Source organism: Vombatus ursinus, unplaced genomic scaffold (assembly GCF_900497805.2).
Source record: "Vombatus ursinus unplaced genomic scaffold, bare-nosed wombat genome assembly UNPS02014770.1, whole genome shotgun sequence".
Taxonomy (NCBI): domain Eukaryota; kingdom Metazoa; phylum Chordata; class Mammalia; order Diprotodontia; family Vombatidae; genus Vombatus; species Vombatus ursinus.
In genome coordinates this window covers 20,522,779-20,542,979 of record NW_020954548.1, presented here as the reverse complement: position 1 = coordinate 20,542,979, position 20,201 = coordinate 20,522,779, and the positions used below count along the sequence as shown (strand labels likewise).

The 20,201-nt window shown below is 34.2% G+C and overlaps 1 pseudogene; it reads left to right on the top strand.

Moving 5' to 3' along the window:
* The first annotated feature begins 2,342 nt into the window (after positions 1–2,342).
* Positions 2,343–2,857, top strand: LOC114043839 (annotated as a pseudogene).
* Positions 2,858–20,201: the final 17,344 nt, after the last annotated feature.

The following is a 20,201-nucleotide window of genomic DNA, read 5'->3' as shown; positions in this document are numbered from 1 at the left end:
CTGTGGGCCAGAAGCTCAGGAGGCAGCTGCAGCCTGCGCTCAGGACTTGTGGCTGAAACCTAGCTCCTTCTCTCACAGCAGTCTCAGACTTTTCCCACTGACCTTCTAAGTTGTCTTTGGTGTTTGTGGGTTGAGAGGTCTAGAAACTGCCACAGCTGCCCGCAATTCAGTCCTCTGAGGCCTGTTCCAGTTTTGCTGCGGCCTGAGCGCCCATGCCGAACTGCGCTCCTCTCCCTGCCCGGCACAATATACCTTTCTGATCAACCATCCTGGTTGTCTTAGGTTGTAAATTTGTTTCACTCTGTGTTTTTGTGGGTTCTCCTGCTTTAGAATTTGTTTAGAGTCATTTTTATAGGTATTTGGAGGGGGTTTAGGGGAGAGCTCAAGCAAGTCACTGCTTTCCCTCTGCCATCTTGGCTCTGCCCCCTCTATAACTTCCATTTAAATCATTCTAACTATATAACTAATATCCCTTGCCATGCTGTTTCATCTAAAGCTAAAGGAACTAGGCAGTTAGGTGGCACAGTGGATAGAGAACTGAGTCTGGAATCAGGAAGATCTGAGTTCAAATTCAGCCTCAGATATTTATAAGTTATGAGATACTGAGCAAGTTACCACAGAACTCTATTTATCACAGTTTCTTTAACTATAAATAATCATCTACCTCTCAGGGGTGTTGTAAGGATCAAAAGAGAGAATATTTGCAAAGCACTCAGCACAATGCCTGGCATATATAGTAGGAGCTATATATGCTAGTTATCATTATTATTCAAATATTAAAAGTTAGTTTTGAAATTCAAATTATCTTATCTATTTTTATCCTGCAATTATATCTAAGACTCAACCAAAAACAAATCAATCAGGTTTTCACAAATTATTAAATATTAACACTCATTAACTAATGTAAATTATCTAATTAGGATGAAGCCTTGTAAATGCAGAATAGGCTATATAGATAGTATGAATGGAGCTCTCTCGTGATCAGACAAAATCTTGTTTGAAAAGTCTCCCATTGTCTATAACTTCCCCTGAAATTACTATAAATTGTTCAATACATCCTTTCATGAATTCATACATTCTATTTAGCCAATACTTATAAATGTATGCTGCATTCAGAGCACTGTGATAAACTCTGGGAAAAGAACATTATATTAGGGGATTAAATGATAACCCAAGTAAGCAACTGTTAATTCAGCAGTTCTGATTATGTGTGTCTAATATTATTGTAATAGCACACCCTAATATAGGAGATTTCAAGTAAAAGTGATGTTTGTATTAAATAGCACAAAGCACACACATGCACATAGGCAGATAGATACTTTTGCTTCCTCATTGTTTTCCTGAAGGGACATCATTTATAAGAATTCTTAACCTATCCAGTTATGGAATAACAGCCATACTTGAGGCTATATAGATGGCCACCCATATGTATAATATCTATGAGAACTTTCAAGGATAACTGCAAACCAGACCAGTCTCCCTTTTACTGCCTGACTAAAAAAATAATGCCAAAAGATTTCAAAGCAAACATATAAAAGGAAAGTCAGGAGAAAGCACTGTGACTCCTCACCAATGAAAATGTTAGAAAGGCCAAAGCAGAGACAGAAAACTAAAGGACAAGAGATATAAACTTGAAGACACCCTAAGCAAAAAATGCATAAAGACAATCACAATGCACACAGCTCTTCCTAGTGACATTGTGCTTCTGTTGGGGTGGTTGACACAGAAATAAGCAAAATAGGTAGGTGTTTTGAGTGAAACAGCCTAAGATCCTTTCTGAAATGAATCAGGGGGCAAAAACTGTATTTGTTCATCCTAATACAGGGCAAGACACTATGTATGTATAATATCCTGGCAGGCAACATGCCAAGGATATACATATTGCTATATATATAGGATATATATTTTTGTGACTGAACTCCTTAGGGTACATCTCCAACAGTGGGACTGCTGAGTCAAAGGGCATGAGTTTATTAAAATTTCTTCCATATTTTCAAATAAATTTCCATAACAGTTAGACCAATTCACAGCTCCATTAACACAGTGCTGGTATGTCAAATTTATTTTCTTGTATAAACTGCTACCAGTAGATTACAAGGCTGTACAAAAATTAATGGGAAATACCCCAAGCAACAACACTATAAAAAGTTGTTTAAAACCTAAGACAAAATGAAATTTGAAGTGAGTGTGTCCCGGTCTCCCAGGAGGTGCCAGCCTACTTGAAAGATGTAGCTTCGCATCCCCAGGCTTGACCCACCTTCCACCCTGCTTCCAAGGGCAGCGGCAGCGGTGGAGAAGGTGCTGGAAGAGGCGGCAGGAGCAGCAGCTCTGAGGCCCAAGAAATGTCGGTTAATAAGGATTGCTTTCAGAGTCCCCAAGTTCCTAGCTTTGCTAAGATGTTGAAAAAGAACTTGCCGGTTCAACCTTCTTCAACAACAATGAATTTTCCTCCAGGATATTCATCATCAGAGAATTACAGTGTATCAAATTTAGCTGCTAAGGTTACATAAATCACAGAATCACTGCTTTCCAAAATAGTCCTACCTAATCCAAATACAGTCCTTCCTCCAAAGAAGATGACCAAGGAATTCATCATGAAGTACAAACGTGGAGAGAGAAATCCAGTGTCAGCTCTCCACCAGTTTGCACAAATGCAGCATGTGCAACTTGACCTTAAGGAAACTAACAACAGGTAATACTATGGGTCCTTCCTTTGCCTTTTGTGCTGTGGTAGATAGTATTCAATAGAAAACTGGCCTGGGACAAAATAAAATCCAATGTGGCCAAGTTTACCCTTGACGAGCTTTTGCATTTGGAAAATCCTGAATCAAGGACTGTAGAAACTTCAGCTCTCTAGGCTTGACAATTTTGGCCTCAAGTTCTTAATGAGACCTAGACAGAGCTCCCAAAGTGACTATGTTTTCTCCTTCCTGAATGATTCCCTATGATGGCCTATATTGACCTGATTCTCCAAAATGGTGATGTCATGAGCTATAAGGAACAACACGGGAGAGCTAGAAATTGTAGAGAAGCAACTAGAAAGCTTTGGTTGTAGGATGCACCAAAAGACATAACAAAAAGCTTTAGTTAGCTGCAAAGTAGGCCCAGCTGTTGTCCCACCAAAGACTTGTTGTAATAAATGAACGTACACTTGTATTATTATTTTTTATGTGTATGTAGATGTTGTTATGATTAATAAACTGCAAATTATAAAAAGGGAAAAAAATGAAATTTTAAGACTAGTGTATATTAAGAGAGTATGATACACTCTGTATTCATGTATTTTTTTTCAAACTTTTCTTAGTGAACTCTGCATGAATTCTTTTTGTCTCTTTTACAATTTACTGTGTATTATGCTAATATGATTGGATTGGTAGAGAGGCTAGCCAAATGGTTCCATCACCTAAAGCATGGACAGATATTCTCTGTCCAGCTACCAATCCAAGACGTGGAACTTCAGAACCCAGTTTTGGCCATGAAGACTTAGGATTCATCATGTATGATGATGAAAAGACTTAAAATTAGTTCAGGAACTGAAATATGGATTACTCAAAAGACCCTGACCTACAAATGAACGTGCATACAAAAATTTTGATCCACTAATGAGTTGCTCTCTTCCTTGTTCACTTTTGAGTGAAGAGGATTCCTTTGGATTGCCAGCTTTGGTTTGTAGTGTGTGTGTGTGTGTGTGTGTGTGTGTGTGTGTGTGTGTTCATTTTCTTCCACCAGAGCAATGGCATCTCAATTTATTTTGTGTTTTTTCTTTCCTGATTTTAGGTGAATGAGTATTCTGAGATGGGATTGCTCAGGCAACCAGTGAATTCCAAAGAGCCATCAAGAGGTCCCATTAGCAACTGGAGTCAGTAGGGCATGGTGTGCTGAAGTGAAGGTATTGGACAAGGAAGTACTAGCAGATGGAGGAAAAAAGACAGTTTCTCTGAGCATGTCATCAGTTTCAGAGATTGTGATGCTTCTTGATGGAGAGAAATACTGGCTACAGACTCTAGAAAAACACTGATCATCAGAGCAAAGAATATGCAGGGTATTCTACAAGGACTCCACAAAGACAGAAGGGCACTTTTTGAGATCGTGGTTGAGAGATGCCCCTTGGTCACATGTGATCCCTATACTTGTAATTTAAGTGTGAACTTCATTGCACCAAGGAATATGTGTGTGTGTGAGAGCAGTGTGTTTCCTTGTTGAGAAGATTGCATTATAGCTATTGTTCCTGCTATACCCTCTAAGAAAATGCAGTTCTCTGGAAGCCAGGAACGTTCTACTGGTTGATTAATAATCAATACACTCTCAAAAAGCAGTATTAGAAGCAACAACCCCCTCAGGGCTAACCCAGAACCCTGACAGGAATAACCAGTGCCCTCTGGAAACTCAACCTTCCAGTACAATGCAAGTTGGGTAAATGGCCTTAGGGGGAGAGAGATTGCTATATTTATGTGTTTCCATATTCTTACATCCCAGCAGACTGTAAGCCTCATGAAGAAAGAGACTGCATCATTTTCCCCCTTTTTAAAAAATTTTCACTGCTAAATACAATGTGTTGTACACAGTAGGAATTTAATAAATATTTGTTGAATAAATGAAAAAATAAGAAAAAGTTATTTTGCTGATGTAATATTGTATTGGTAATATCCTTTTAGTTAATTTCAAATAATTTCTATCATTATTCCTTATAAAAGTTATTTTAAAGATGAATTTTTTCTACAACTGAAATTTTGTCACTATGCTTAATTTTTTCATCTTTCTTATCATCAAATGATTTATGCGCAATGTTCCATTTGGAAATTTTCTCACTTTAATTTTTTGATATTTTTTTTCACAGTAAGTAAGTTACCAAATACATCTAAGGCATTTTAAAAATGGTAACATCTTTTACATGTTCTGAACTTACATACACAACTACTTGTAAGTAGTAATTTTCTGTCACCAGATGAATTTAATGAAAGGTTGCTTAACAATCCTTATAAAAGAAAGAATGCAAATATTTTTGGTGGCATTGCAGTTAAATTAAAATAAATATTGATTTTAGTGTGTTTGAAGTGTCTTTATACTCTACATCAAGACTGCACTGGAGTCATGACCTTATTCAAGTAGGCATTCTTTTGAAAAATAAAGATTAGAATCCCTCTAGATCATTTCATTCAGTGTGATTTTTTTTTCACTCCTCTTTTAAATTCTTTGTGGGGCTCACTCACACTTAGACTAAAGTCTTGAGCATTTTGTAGGGAGTCAGAGTATAATGAAAAGAGCATTAAACTTGTTAAAAGAAATCTGGATTTGACACTTGATATCTGCTAGTACTACCATCAATATGACTACAACTACCATTTAGCTGGGCCACCTTGGGCAATACATACAATCATTTTGAGCATTAATTTCTTCCTATGAAAAATGAGGATAATAATAACACAGGGGTCTGAAAGGCTCAAATGAAAACAAATAGGCAAAGCAAAATGAGGCAGTGAAGTGGTATATGGGCTTGGTGTCAAGAAAACCTTAGTTCAAATCTGGACTCAGGCAATTACTAGCTAGCTGTATGAGGCTGGGCTAGTCAATTAACCTCTATTTGCTTCAGTTTGCTCATTTGTTAAATGGGGATGAAAATAACTCTTACTCCCAGGGTGGTTGTGTGGATCAGACAATTTTTATAAAGTGCTTAGCCAAGCACCTGGCTTGTAGCATATACTTAATAAATTTAAAAAAAATTAAAAAGTATTAATTGAAATGTCAGATATTATCATTCTTCTCATTACAATGGAATTTCATGATATGCACAGTCTTAAATTATTACTGGGAGAATATTGGTGTCCAAAAAAAAAAAAAAAAGACTTTTCTGTGTGTGTGTGTCAGGTGCAACCTGAGACCTGAAATTATTACACAATTTATCAAATGTAATCCTGGCCACTTCCTTTATTCTATTTTAAAATAATAACAATGATAATAATAGCAATTACATAACACTTTAAGGTTTGTGAAATGCTTTACATATATCTCATTTGACCTTCACAATAACCCTGAAAGGTAGGTGCCACTATTATCCCCATTTTGCAGAAGAAGAAACTGAGGCAAACCTAAGTGAAATGACTTTCCCAGGGTTACATAGCTAGTAACTACCTGAGAGTGGAATAGAACTCAGGTGTACTCCAGAATCCTATACATTGTGCCAACTAGCTGTTGTTTATAATTCATAGTATATCTACAGATCATAGGATCATAGATCTCATGCTAGAAGGGACTCATAGACTATCTAATACAACTTCTTCACTTTACAGAAGAGGAAATTGAGATCCAAAAAGGAAAAGTGATTTTCCCCAAGTTAAGAATGGTAGCAAGTGTCAGAGATTAGGGATTTTGACTCCACCCTGTTTCCTTTTTAGATAAGTGCCTGACCAAGTAAACTAAATGGGTGACAGACTCTTTGTTGTGGTTTCTGTTGTTTTTATATAGATTGTTAGTGGTCACTGACTTTATAATTCACAAATGAGTAATCCATTAAACTTTATTCAATTTCAGATCACCTTAACATCACTATTGGACCCTAGGAAGCAAAAAGCCCCAAACAATTTCATAACCCCTATAAAATTAGTCTGCTCAACTTCCATTTTATAGGAAACAGTGATGCTATAATCAGTCAGTAATGGAGTCTCTCTCAAATGAAAAAAAAAATAGGTATAGCAAATTTCTAAGTATTTTATAAATGTTATTACCTATATAAATATACTACTGTCACATAATTATAGAGGCTCAGAATTAGAAAAAATCTTAGAGTTCAGCTAATCCAAACAAAAATTGCTTCTACAATCTCAACTAAAAAGTGGCCATCTAGCCTTTGCTTGATGACCTCCAGTGAGCAGGAGTGCATTCCATCTCAAGGCAGCCCATTTAATATTATACAATTTGAATTGTTAGAAAGTTTTACTTACATCAAGTCTTAATTTATTCATTTGCAACTTCTACTACAAGTTCTGCCTTTGAAAATTAAGCAGAATGAGTCTAGTCTCATCCATTGGACAGCCTTTCAAGTCCTTGAAAACAACAAACATTTCTTTCCGTGTGAACAACAACAAAAAAAAAAACAAACATGCCTCTGTGTCATGTCAAGAGGGGGCAATCTCTGACTTTTCCTGACAAACATGAAAGTTTTTCAGTCTGTTAATTTAAGACCAGTTTAGGTAACCTTCTAGAAAGGCTACATCATCATTAGTTTGGCTGAAGGATAACTAGTTTTTTTGTGATAACATTCAAACTTTTTCTTCCCAAGTCAAAGAAGAGTATTTGCAATGGTGGAAAGAACACTAACCAAGTAATTATGCATTGAAATATGCATAGTACTATTTAATTAATTCAAGTATTTATTAAGTTCCTATTGTATTTCAAACTTGCAGCTATTGCTGGAGAGATAAAGACAAAATAAATAGTGACTGCCCTCAAGAAGCTAAAATCTTACAAAGGGGAAATAATGTGTACACAAAGAAAACTACAAAAGCCATACAAGCTAAATACAAAATAATTTGAGAGGAGCATTAGTCACTTGAGATATCAAGAAAATTGCTCATGTGAGGATTGGCATTTGAGCAGTGTTGAAGGCAGTCAGATATCCTAAGATTCAGAAGTGAGCATGGAATACATTTAGGAGGGGGAAAGGGAATGGACCTGAGCAATGGCTTCAGAAGGAAAGAAAATGTCTATTATGTGGCTTAGTAAGTAGATCACCATAGTTGATAGAAATACCTATATGAATATTTCTATATGAATAATTCCCTAGTTCTTTATATGATGTTACACTCTGAGGTTTTTAAAATTATTATTATTTATATATGTGCTTACTACATAGAATATATTTTTTTGATCCCTGGGCAATTTCATCTGAAAATAAACTCTATCCAAAAAGTATTGTTATGGTCAGTGTTTAATTCTCACCAAATAAAAAAGAATAAAAAAAAATCAATATCCAGGTTTTAACTAGCTAAATAGATTTTCTAGAATTTTATCAATATTCTCTCAAGTGAGGGGCAGAATTCACTTTTCCTTCTTATATCTTTCTATGAATGAAGCTGCCATCAAAATGGGACTGTGATTTTCCTAGTACATAATAGCATTTATCATCCATAAACCCGTTAGCCCCTTGGTTGGATATACTTATAATATACTTCTCAAGACTTTTCAGAGCCATAGGTAGTAATTTCCTGCAACATGGACTGTAGTGATTCTGCCTGTGATCCAGAGAGGTTACGAAGTTAAACGTAGTATTTCCTGAAAACAAGGAAGTTGTGATTCTCTCCTAAAGGAAGACATCAGAATTAGGGATGCTGAATTAAAAAGAAAAACTGACAAGAGGGCTACAAAAGTGAAACAAGCCCACAAAACCTTCACCACTTCTTCTGTGACAGAGAAATAGATACAATCGATTTCAGCATCCCATTAGTCTAGCAAGCAGACCAAGAAATGTGTTGTCTGCAATAAATGAAACATTCCTCTGGAGGCTTGGACCTGGTAGAATAAATACAAGGCTTGGATGAGGGAGGGGGGAGTTCTCCCTCTCAAGTTGATTCATTGTTATCACTGACAGGAATACAGTTTTTGGTTCCTGAAAATCTCCAGCTTGGAAATGATTATTTCCATAACACCTTTCAGATTCAAATTTAATGTGAATCATTCTTCCTAATTTTACACACTTCCTAAGACCAAAGAGTGCTTTCTTCTGTTATAACAAGAATGAGAATGGAGTGAATATATTGTTGTCCCTAAAACTGTGATTTTTAATTATTTTTTCTTTGAAAGCAAAATTTGGAGACTGTCAAAGTTAGCTCAAATGAAGTATTAACTTATTAGTTGAAAGATTAAAAATATGGAAGCTGTTGATGAATATAGGACATATAATATGGATATAGGAACATGACATCAAGTAAAACTCTCATCTATTTGTTTCTGCCCAGAATGTACCTCTGGGACAATGTATTAGCTCTTTCTTGGACTTAAGCATTGAGAGAGCCCACTGTCACATAGGCAAAGTGCAAGGATAAAACTAGGGACCTCATTTGAATTTCTAAGACAGGACAGTGATCATTAATGAAATCACTGAAGGCAAGAGATGTGTGTGCAGTTTAACAGTAAAATACCAAATGAACTGCAATCCAGGGAATTACGTTGAATAATTCAGAAAGATACAAAACTTGCTGTATTGACTCCTATTTGTGGAAGAAGACTAAATTACATCTTTTTTTGGGAGGGGGGACACCATTGGCTTTAGGGCACAGCTGCACTGAAGCAATAAATGATGAATAAGGGTGGGTTCTCTTGGTGTTTTCAATTTCAGAATGGTAACAAAACAAACTGAAACAGGTCCAAATTCAAATTCTGACACCTATGCCCTGGATGACCTTGGACTAACCATTTAACAGCTCTTATCTTTATTTTCCTCTTCTGTAAAACAATGATCTTAGACTAGATGGCCGATTATGTCTATTCTAACTTATGTTAGTGATCTCATTGGCATTTTCTTATCTACTTCTTTGGTGTCTCTCCTCTGCCCAGCCCTCCATAGTTATCCAGTGTTTGGGCTGGAAAATAAACTGATGCTAAAAAACAGAACTTATTCATAAAGTCAAATGGAATCACCATTTAAGGGAAAAGAAATAAGGTGAGTAAAGAAATTACTATAGTTCTCTAGTCTCTACTCTCTTGGCACCCCTCTATCCCAATAATCTTCTCTTCTCCTGTCATCATTATGAATTTCATTTATTCATTTGTAATTCATTTGTAATATATAAATAACAAATATCATTGTATTAAAAACCATGGAAAATCAACACAGGTATGTTAAATGAATGAATCACTGCTACCTTTTTCTAAAGCAATATGAATTGCTTGCTTTTCTTTAAAGTCAATGCAACACATTCTCATAGTGCATTATATTTTCTAATATTTTTCATCAGTATACTGATATTTTAGAAGCTGTTTTGACCCTTTTACACCCTTAATATATATATATGTATATATATGTATATATATGTGTATATATATATATATATATTACAGCAGAAATTTACTAAATCAATCTAGTTACCTCAAAGAATTATAGTGTAGTGAAAAGAGCTTTAAATTTGGAGTGCAGTGACTTGTCTTCAGCTTCTGGTTCCAGTACTTTCTACCTGTGGGACTTGGAAATCATTTTTTCTAGCTCTGGATTTTATCATCTGTAAAATGAAGATTCAACTAGGTATGTCTAAAATTTCTTGGAGTTCTTGCTTCTGTAGATCTCTAAAGTTTTCTCATAGAGTTGTACATGCCCTAAGGCAAAGGATTAGCATTTTCTGTCTCAAAGTTTCAATAAACATACAAACAATAGCCCTAAAATACAATTAAAAGGCAGGTATCTAATATTTGGAACAAATATGGAAATAAGACCTATTGAATGCTCTTCTTGGAAATACTACCATACCTGAGGTGATAATAGATTCAGTCCACTTTCTGTTTTGGCCACACTCTCTCTCTTGGTACTTTTATAAAATAAGAAAAAAAAATCTCTCATGTTGGAAACCCTTGGGAATGGAACATAATAACATTATTTCTACACAAAATTAAGCTTATCACCCTGAAGGATATTTGTATGTAGAATTCATATATATTGACTTCCAGGTAGAAGTTCAAGAAGCATGGATGAATCATAGAGTGATATGATTTTGGAGGTAGAGTTTTATTTTACAGATGATAAAAAGCTAGAGAGGTTAAAATTTGCCCAAGGCCAGTGATATTAGCCATGTGATAGACTTAGGACTAAACTAATATTTTCTGACAGTGCAGTGTCATCTCCCAAATAAAGTGCAATAAAAAAATAACAAAGCCAAATGAGGTGTGAATGACTGCTAAAGTAATTTATTTTTGCTTTCATCTACCTTGTGTTTTTAGGCTAGTGCCAAAAAGTTCCCCTTGGTTTATTATGAAAATAGAGTTTCCCAAAGTCTTAGTATAGGTTTAAATTATTAAGGATAGAGTTAATAACTTAAACTTACAGTAAGAGTTTTGGCAGACCCTGTATATACACACATATCTACCTCTACATTTATATCATCAGTATCTATGTCTATATCTGTATCCATCTCTATTTCTATCACAAAAGAAACATTTTAACAGAGTCCATTGACATTTCATCTTTCACACAGCCTCAATGAATATATGTGACAATGTAGCATCATAAGATCATAGGTCTTGAATGAAAAGGTACTTGGGAAGTAATTTAGTTCCCAGTAAAACTGAGAAAAGTGAGGAACAGGGTACTTGTGACTTCTCTAAAATCATATAAGTGGAAAAGTAGAGCTTCAAACCCGGGTCCTCTATAAACGCTTAATTTTGTGCTTTCTTAGAAAGGTTAATAACATACCATGAAAATATTGGGTTCTGTTTTCCCTAATGTCTAACTTAATCTCCAGTAGAAAATTTGAGAACATCAGTGGTGACTTAGAAGTTTCCTGGTGGTGAGTTACTCAATTTAATGTATGGTGCTGCTATCAGCTGATAATTAACTCTAAGATGCCAAGCACCACTATCATCCTGCTTATTGAATTTGCTCTTCTGACCACTGACTGTTATATTGAGAATCACAGAATGTTTGAGCTGGTGAGTTCTTAGTCTAACCTCTTCATTTCAGAGATGAGCAAATTGGGGAATATAGAATTGAAATTGTCTAAGGTAATTTAACTAGTTTCTATCAGAATTGCAACTTGGCAATTTTAACTTCCGATTCAATGTTATTTCCATTCCAGTAGTTCCCAGTACATACATACATATATACATACATATGTGTGTGTATTTGCCTTGTAAATCTCTTGCAACAACAGCAACAATAATAGTAGCAGCAGCAGAAATGGCAACAACAACACCAAAGTGTGGTGAATCATAAGGGTAATTTAATATACTATTCTGCAATTATACTGTTTATAGCTCCATGAAAGAGTTTTTAGCACAAACTCATTGGGTTGTCATTGGGAAGGTTCATGAATTGGAAACATTGCATCACAACTTAGAGGCAATTAGGAAGCAATAAGATGTTGCCAAGTGGAGGTATGATGCCTTTAAATAATATGATGACAGCTAAGTCCTACTCAAACCTTCAGATTTATATGCTAAATGCCTTTGATATTACTTTAAAAAATATCTAAATATTATTACAGGATTTAAAATGCAAAATTAATTAACAATGCAAACTTTCAAAACATTCATAAATAAAACTAGCTAAATAAATCATAAATAAATCTTACATTTGAATTTAAAAATTTCTACCTTTTTATGCATGCTTTTTTTCCCCTTTAGTGTGATACAGACCTCTGCGTCATGGCCCTAAGCTATTACTATTCATTTTTTCTCCTTTCAATAAATTTCATTTGGCATCAGAACAACCTCCCTTCTTATTCTATTTCAGAACTGTCCACCATCCTCATTTATTAAGTATAGGTTAAGGTGGTCATCTTAAATTTCTAGACCTCAAATACTTATCTGAAAAAAACTTTCAGCCAAAAGCAGTAATAGAAACACTGTTTTTTTTTAAAAGATACAGTATTTCATTTAACTTACAAAGAAAAGATTTTTTATTTTAGTAGAAACTTATTTCCCTTTATGATTGCCATATCCATTAATAAATGTGAAAAAAATATTTTGTGACTAAGACAAATCATTAATTCTTTTCTAATTCATAGGTTAGTCACTCAGGCCTTTGTGTCCTTTTCCATCTATATTATTTAGAAAGATATAAAACATATGTGTGTAAGCCATAGTGGCATTGGAGTCTGCTGGGAAGTATATATATACATATATATATATAAATAAAATGTATGTATGCGTGTATATATGTATATGTATATGTGTGTGTGTGTGTGTGTGTATATATATATATATATATATATATATATATATGTCCTATTTTAAAAGGATACCTGAAAGATCCCATCTATCTTTCAATCTTTTTTTCCAGTTGAGAAGTACTACACTTTTTATCACATTTTCCTGGACATAAAATATAAAGACATTAAGAATTCATAAAGGGAAGAGAAGTGAATAAATGTTTAAATAGGGCCTACTAAATGCCATGCATTTTTCTAAGAACTTTTTGCTACTATGAAGATGATGATGACTAGTGCATCTATTACAGCTACTACATCTACTACTAAATCTACTAAATCATAAATCTAAATCTAAATCATACTACTACTATGTCTATTACTACTACTTAACATATAGTGCTTACTATATGCTGGGCACTATGCTAACTGCTTTACAATTATTATTTCATTTATTTCTCACAACAACCCTGGGAGGTTGAGGAAACTGAGGCACACAATGGTTAAGGGACTTGTGTAGGATCACATAGCTAATAAGTTTCTGAAGCTAGATTTGAATTCAGGACTTACTAACTCCAGGCCCAGTACTCTATCCATTCCACCACCAGTTAGCTGCCTCTGTGAAGAATTTGTAAACTTTTTTCTTTCTAGGGATGTACACTTATTATTTGCTGAATACAAAATCAATGACAACATCTACTGCCAGTGTTCTTATTAAACTATAAGAGTATGCATTTCCACAAAGTACCTTGCCCCAAAAACTTTTATTTGATAAATGCCAGTCTCTCCAACCTATACATTCATTCCCTGCTACCTACAGATATGTCCAGATCACCTTTTCCTTAACAACAAAACAAAACAAAACAAAACAAAAAACAAAAACACCTCACATGCCATCCTTTCTATCATCTTATAGTCCTCTCTTTCACAATGAGCTCTTTGGAAAACTCTTAGAAAACCAAACTACTTTCATAATCTACCATTCACTTCTTGGTATCTTGCTATTTGAATTTGGCTTCCTATCCCAACAGTAGACCGAAACATCTCTCTCCAAGGTCACTAGTGATCTTTTATTTCCATATCCAATGGTTTTCTCTCCAGCATCTTTCTTTTGTTCTATGCTGTATTTAACATATTTGATAAGCCATCCCAACACACACACACACACACACACACACATTCCACTCCCTTCCTCTCCCATCCTCTTCTCTCCTCTCTCTGGCTTCATTGGTCTTTTGAGCTTCAATTATTTCTCTGAAGATGATTTTCCTAATCTATGCTTCCTGCTGCAGTCAACTCTTGTGACCTCCAGGATTGTATTATTAAATGCTTGTGAACATCATTAATTGGATTTCTATAAATATTTCAAAATCTACATGTCCAAAATGCAATTAATTTTCTTCTATACAAAACTCAACTCCTCCGTCAAACCTTTTTTTTTTCTTTTTCTTTCTGTTGAAGGTAGCACCCTCAAGTTGCAAACCTTGGGGGTAATTCTTGAGTCTTTTATTTTTCTTTTAAATATTGTATTAATATTTTCATTTATCTTATTTATCAATGTTTACATACCCACATAGAACTCTTCTTTGTAGTAAATGAGTACAGTCAAGCAAAACAAATCAAAGCAATACACAAAAAATCTCATTTTTATGTCAACTGATTTATTATGAATATTATTTATTTTTGGACTAAAATGGGTCAGTTGCTCAGGTTAACATGGCCACCCACTTGAACCTTAAAAAAATCAGAAAGAAGAGAATTTTTTTTAGGACATGAGACTGATATCAGTTAGGATGGAAGCATCAGCTAATGATTTACATTAAGATTTTTTTGCTTGTGTTCCTTTCCACAATCAAAATGCCCAATCATTTTCAGAGAAAATCCGTTATATATTATATAGTTAAATAAAAATATTTTGAAAAAAATAATTATGGGAGGAAAATTAGGATACATTTTTATTTTATTACTTCTAACACCAGGCAGAATTTTTATTCAATAAATATATTTCAATAGCACTACTATGCCAGAAAATAATGAAAACTTATGGTACTATTTTTGGCTTTTAACTATTCAACACAGCCTTTAATTAACTAAGAGATTTTATGGAGTCATGTTAATGCTCCTTGCAACTATGATGCCTGGATGTAGTTACTAAGAGATCACAAAAGGGTGTTAAATCAAAGTCAAACAAGAGCACAGAACAAACCAGGACTTACCACTTTACAACTCTAAACTCACAAGGCAATCAGTGACTGGAGGATTAGAAGTATCAAACTCCTCAAGATTTCCCTGAAAGAAAAAATTAAACACCATGCCTTAATTCACCTTTCTTACACTCGTTATGAGCCATAGATTTATGCAAGGGCAGTTTCAAGTCAGGCTACTTGGCAAAAATATGAGCACTTAAAGTGGCACCTGGTAGATGAATGCCATCTACAAATTGATGCCAAGGAATAACAGCACAATAAAGTGGAATTTATATTCCTGCAATGATGTAAAATGGTATAGTTCATAAAATTTAAAATAAAGGTCACATGTTGAATTATATGATTCCATTGGCATTCTCTGATGGAAATGTTCATGCTCTAGTACATCAATTATGCAATTAGCCATAATGCTTATTTTACCCTCTTATAGGACAATCTACTTCATTCAAAGTAATTTTGCTTCAATGTACTGGATCCAAAAATAAATCTGACTTTACTTCTTTAATGTTGGTGTTTGAGGTAATTAACTGCACAAAGTTATTTCTAATGACATACAGCTAATTAACCAAATAAATTATCTTATGGTTTTGAAAATTATAGATATATCAGACTAAGCTTCCTTTATGATCATGTAACCAGCCATACATTATGCTGTGGTTCATCTGCCCATACACAAATTAGTCCTAGTGCATTAAATTGATTGGATGTGATACCAAATCTATTACATAAAAAGAGGCCTGAGACATTTTAATCTATCTGGACATGCTCACAAAAAAGGTGAATTCAATGTCTTAATACACATAACCTCAGTAACAAATTCATCCTAAAACTGAATTTATCTATAACAAATAACAGTAATAAAGAATAGCAAAAATAAAAAAAATCTTAAATACATAAATTAGGCATTATCAAATTAAATTGGGTAATGGACAGGAGTTGAACTAATATCTGCCTAAAAATGACTAGTTCCTTTCATGTATGGAATCAGAAGTTCCATAAGAAAGTAATGAACGCACTGGATTTAAGTTGACAAACGTTATTTAAGTGCCAACTGTGTGTGTGATATATGCCAGCATCTCAGGATACAAAGTTAAAAAACAAAACAAACAACAACAAAAAAGTTTCTGTCTCCAAGGAGCTTACATTTTATTTGAGGCTACAACACATACCAAAACAAGGATAATTAATATAAGGTAAATTGAAAAGAGAGAGCACTAACTACCTAAAGATCAGAAAAGACTGCCTGAAGGTGGAAGCATCTGACTTGAGTCCTGAAGGATGGCAAAGGATTCTAATAAATGAGTGTGAGAAGGGTATGAATTACATGCATGGGGGATAATTTCAGAAAATTCACAGGGGCAGGAAATGGAAAACAACAGTGATCTTCCTTTCCCTTTACCATTTCTTGGCTCATAGGGTGATGACTTCATCTGTTCTTTCTCATCTCTGTTTTCCAAGTATCAAACATCTGGGATGTCTTTTTCTTTTACATTCTTTTCTATCCAAATGATACCTATTTTTCAAATCTTAGTTAAATTGCAACTCTTTGATGTAGCACATTTTTCACAAAGTTGGTCCTCATTATTTTCCCCTTTTCTGAACACTCAAAATATGTGCTACACAATTTTTTGCATTCTATTATATGCAGTCTGGTCTCCCCAACTTAATTCTATAAACTTTTAGGGTAGAAACCACTGCTGTACATTGTTTACACCATTGTGTCTGGAACAATGCTGAGAATTTAGAGAATACTTGATTATTAGAGTACCTTAGCTTTTCCTTACCTTTCCTGAGAAGATTATCAATCAGGATCCCTCTCAATATTGGTCAGTCAAGCAACAGAATTTTTATTTGAAGGAGAGAACATTGACTACTATGATTTGTGTAATGAATAATGTTCAAATTCACCAGGTCCTCATTACACAGATATCACCATTTACTCTCAATGTGAACATGAGATACACAGATTAATGAAGTCACTTAAGTATATCCAATTCCTATAAATTTAAAAAAAATTATTTTGGGAATCTTTTGTTATGATATTTCATTATGTAGTAAAAGAACTTTCTTTCCCTCCCTCTCTCCCTTTTTTCTTCCTTCCTTTCTTCTTTCTTTTTTCCTTCTGTCTTTTCAGTGGGTGGTAGGATGTGGAAGAGAGAAAAATAATTAATTGGATTTTTTTTAATGGACAAGGAATAACGGAGTAACTATAAATAAATGATCTGATGAGATTTTATTTAGCATGAAATTTCAAAATTTGAAATCACTTTCTAAGGATTTTTATGGACTATTTCTTTAAATAGCAAACTCCTTTTCCTTAAATACACACACGTTATACACTTGTGTATTTGCATATGTGTATATATATATAATATATATATGTTATATATTATATGTATATATGTTATTCATTCATTTATTTATTCCCCTCAATACCCATGGAGCCATTCTTTAATCTTTAGTTCATGCTATTTTTATTTTCTATTAAAATTTGATTTTATTGCTCTCATCCTTTTTGTATGGTCTTTAACACTTTTACATGACTATTTTAAAACATAATACATGCTCTATATGTCACATCATCTAGTTCTTTGTTCCAGAACTTTTGAGAACACAGGGGTGCAAAAATACTACTGGGGGAAATGAATGTTTCATTTGACCTATAAAAATCAGAGAATCAGATAAATTCCTTAAATGCAACAACTAGAACAGAACATAGTATTTTGAATGTGGTCTCATGAGGGAAAAGTACAATGGTATCATAGTCTCCAAGTCACACAGTCTGGTGTCTCAGGCCAGATTTGAAGTCAGGATGATGAGTTTTCCTGACTCCAGGCCCAGCACTCTATCCACTGCATTGCCTAGCTGCACTGAATAATGGCTATTATTTATGTAGCATTTTAAAGTTTACAAAGTATATCCCACAAACTGACTGATATTTGCAACCTGCAAGTGTCACATTTCATTAAATCTAATCTCTTTTCTGAACTTCCCTGTATTCCAAAAAACAACAACAACAAAAAAAATAAAGGATTTGGTGATCTGTGATAAATAATTCTATTTATTGAACCAATCCCTAGGTAGATTATTCTCTCTACATGGTAATTTTTTGTTTTCTTTTTTTTTAGCATAAATTTAGGAAAGACTTGTACCTTTCAACTTTCAATCAAACTGACCTCCACTCTCCTTACTCATTACCTATGCTAACACATACAAACACACACATATACACACATGAAGATTAAAATGTCTAGCCATTTGGGAATGAGAATTCAGTTTAAAATTCTTGACATACAGTAAGTAAAGCTTTCATAAAATATGCAAATGTGAACTTAGAAGTCAGTTCATTAATCTTGCAATTATCTATCTTAAGAGTTCGGAGCACTAAAGCTATGAAATAACTTGACCCAGTGTCTCTGGAAATTATTTCTTAGAAAGTTTAAGTCAAATACAAAATAAATTATATAATACAAGGAGTTATTAAAACACATACACAGAAAACATTTGAGAGTTCACAAAGTATGCTCTCTTTCCATGAGATTTCTTCACTGTTCCTTAATAAAAGAAGTCCACTGAATGAGTATTAAGTAGCCATTTGGGGATGTCTTGACAGGTTTCCAATATCTTATAGTGCTTATATCAGCATAGGTTTTGTCTTCTACCATATTAACTGACATCCACTAATGAGAAATACATATAATTCAGTGTACTTTTTTTTCTTTTATGGGCTATGAGAAGATATAAAATATAATCTTGCCAAGAAATTGTCCCCAAGCCAAACTCAGATAAACCTGATAGCTAATTCTATTTTTTACTCTACTTTTCATTAATTTCCTCTTACTCTGATTTCATCTGGAGGAAACAAAACTATGCAGCCTGAATTCATTAAGAATAGCTATTTTCGTTGTTATTCAGTCATTTTTCAGTCCTATATGACACTTTGTGACTCCGTTTATGGTTTTCTTGGCAAAGATGCTGGAGTGGTTTGCCAATTCCTTGTCCAGTTCATTTTACAGAAGAGAAAACTGAGGCAAACTAGGTTAAAGTGACTTGCCCAAGGTCACACAGTCTGGTGTCTCAGGCCAGATTTGAAGTCAGGATGATGAGTTTTCCTGACTCCAGGCCCAGCACTCTATCCACTGCATTGCCCAGCTGCACTGAATAATAGCTATTATTTATGTAGCATTTTAAAGTTTACAAAGTATATAAATATTGTCTCATTTTATCCTCATAACACCCAAAGGAGGGGAGTGGAATTATCATCCTCATTTTGTTCATGAAGAAACTAAAGCATAGAGTTTCAGTGACTTGTACAGAGTCACACAGATACTAAGTAAATAAGTCCATATTTAAACTCACATCTTCTTGACTTTGGATACAAGGCTCTATATGTCACATCATCTAGTTCTTTGTTCCAGAACTTTCCAGAACACAGGGGTGCAAAAATAATACTGGGGGAAATGAATGTTTCATTTGACCTATAAAAATTAGAGAATCAGATAAATTCCTTAAATGCAACAACTAGAACAGAACATAGTATTTTGAATGTGGTCTCATGAGGGAAAAGTACAATGGTATCATAGTCTCCATGTCCTGGAAACAATATTTCTCATAAAGCAGAGCAAGATCTAAATAGTTTCCTTCTCTACATATTACACTGCTGACTCATATTGAGATTTGAGGCCTCTAAATTCCATAAATATTTGTTCTAAATAACTGTTATCAATCTTCAGATGAACACGCATTACCCATATTATGCTAAGGTTGATTTTTTGAACCAAAGTATAAGACTTGATATTTATCCATATTAAATTCATCTGATTAATTTGACCCAATATGTTAGCCTTCCAAGAGCTTTTAAAATCCTCACCCTGTTTCTCAGTGTGTTAATCACTCATCTTATCTTTTTGTTATATTCAAATCTGATGAGCATGCCAGCTATCCTCTTTGTAAGACTTTGATAAAAATGTTAAGTAATAAAGGGTCAATAACAGATTTCTGGCATGCACTCTTACAGACATTCTTGCAAGGGCTTCTAGACTAATATCTATTTCAGTCACAAAATTCTTTCTACAATATCCATGAGAGATGATTATTCAGATTTTGCTTGAATCTCCCCTCCCTGTCCCATTTGACTTTTTAAATT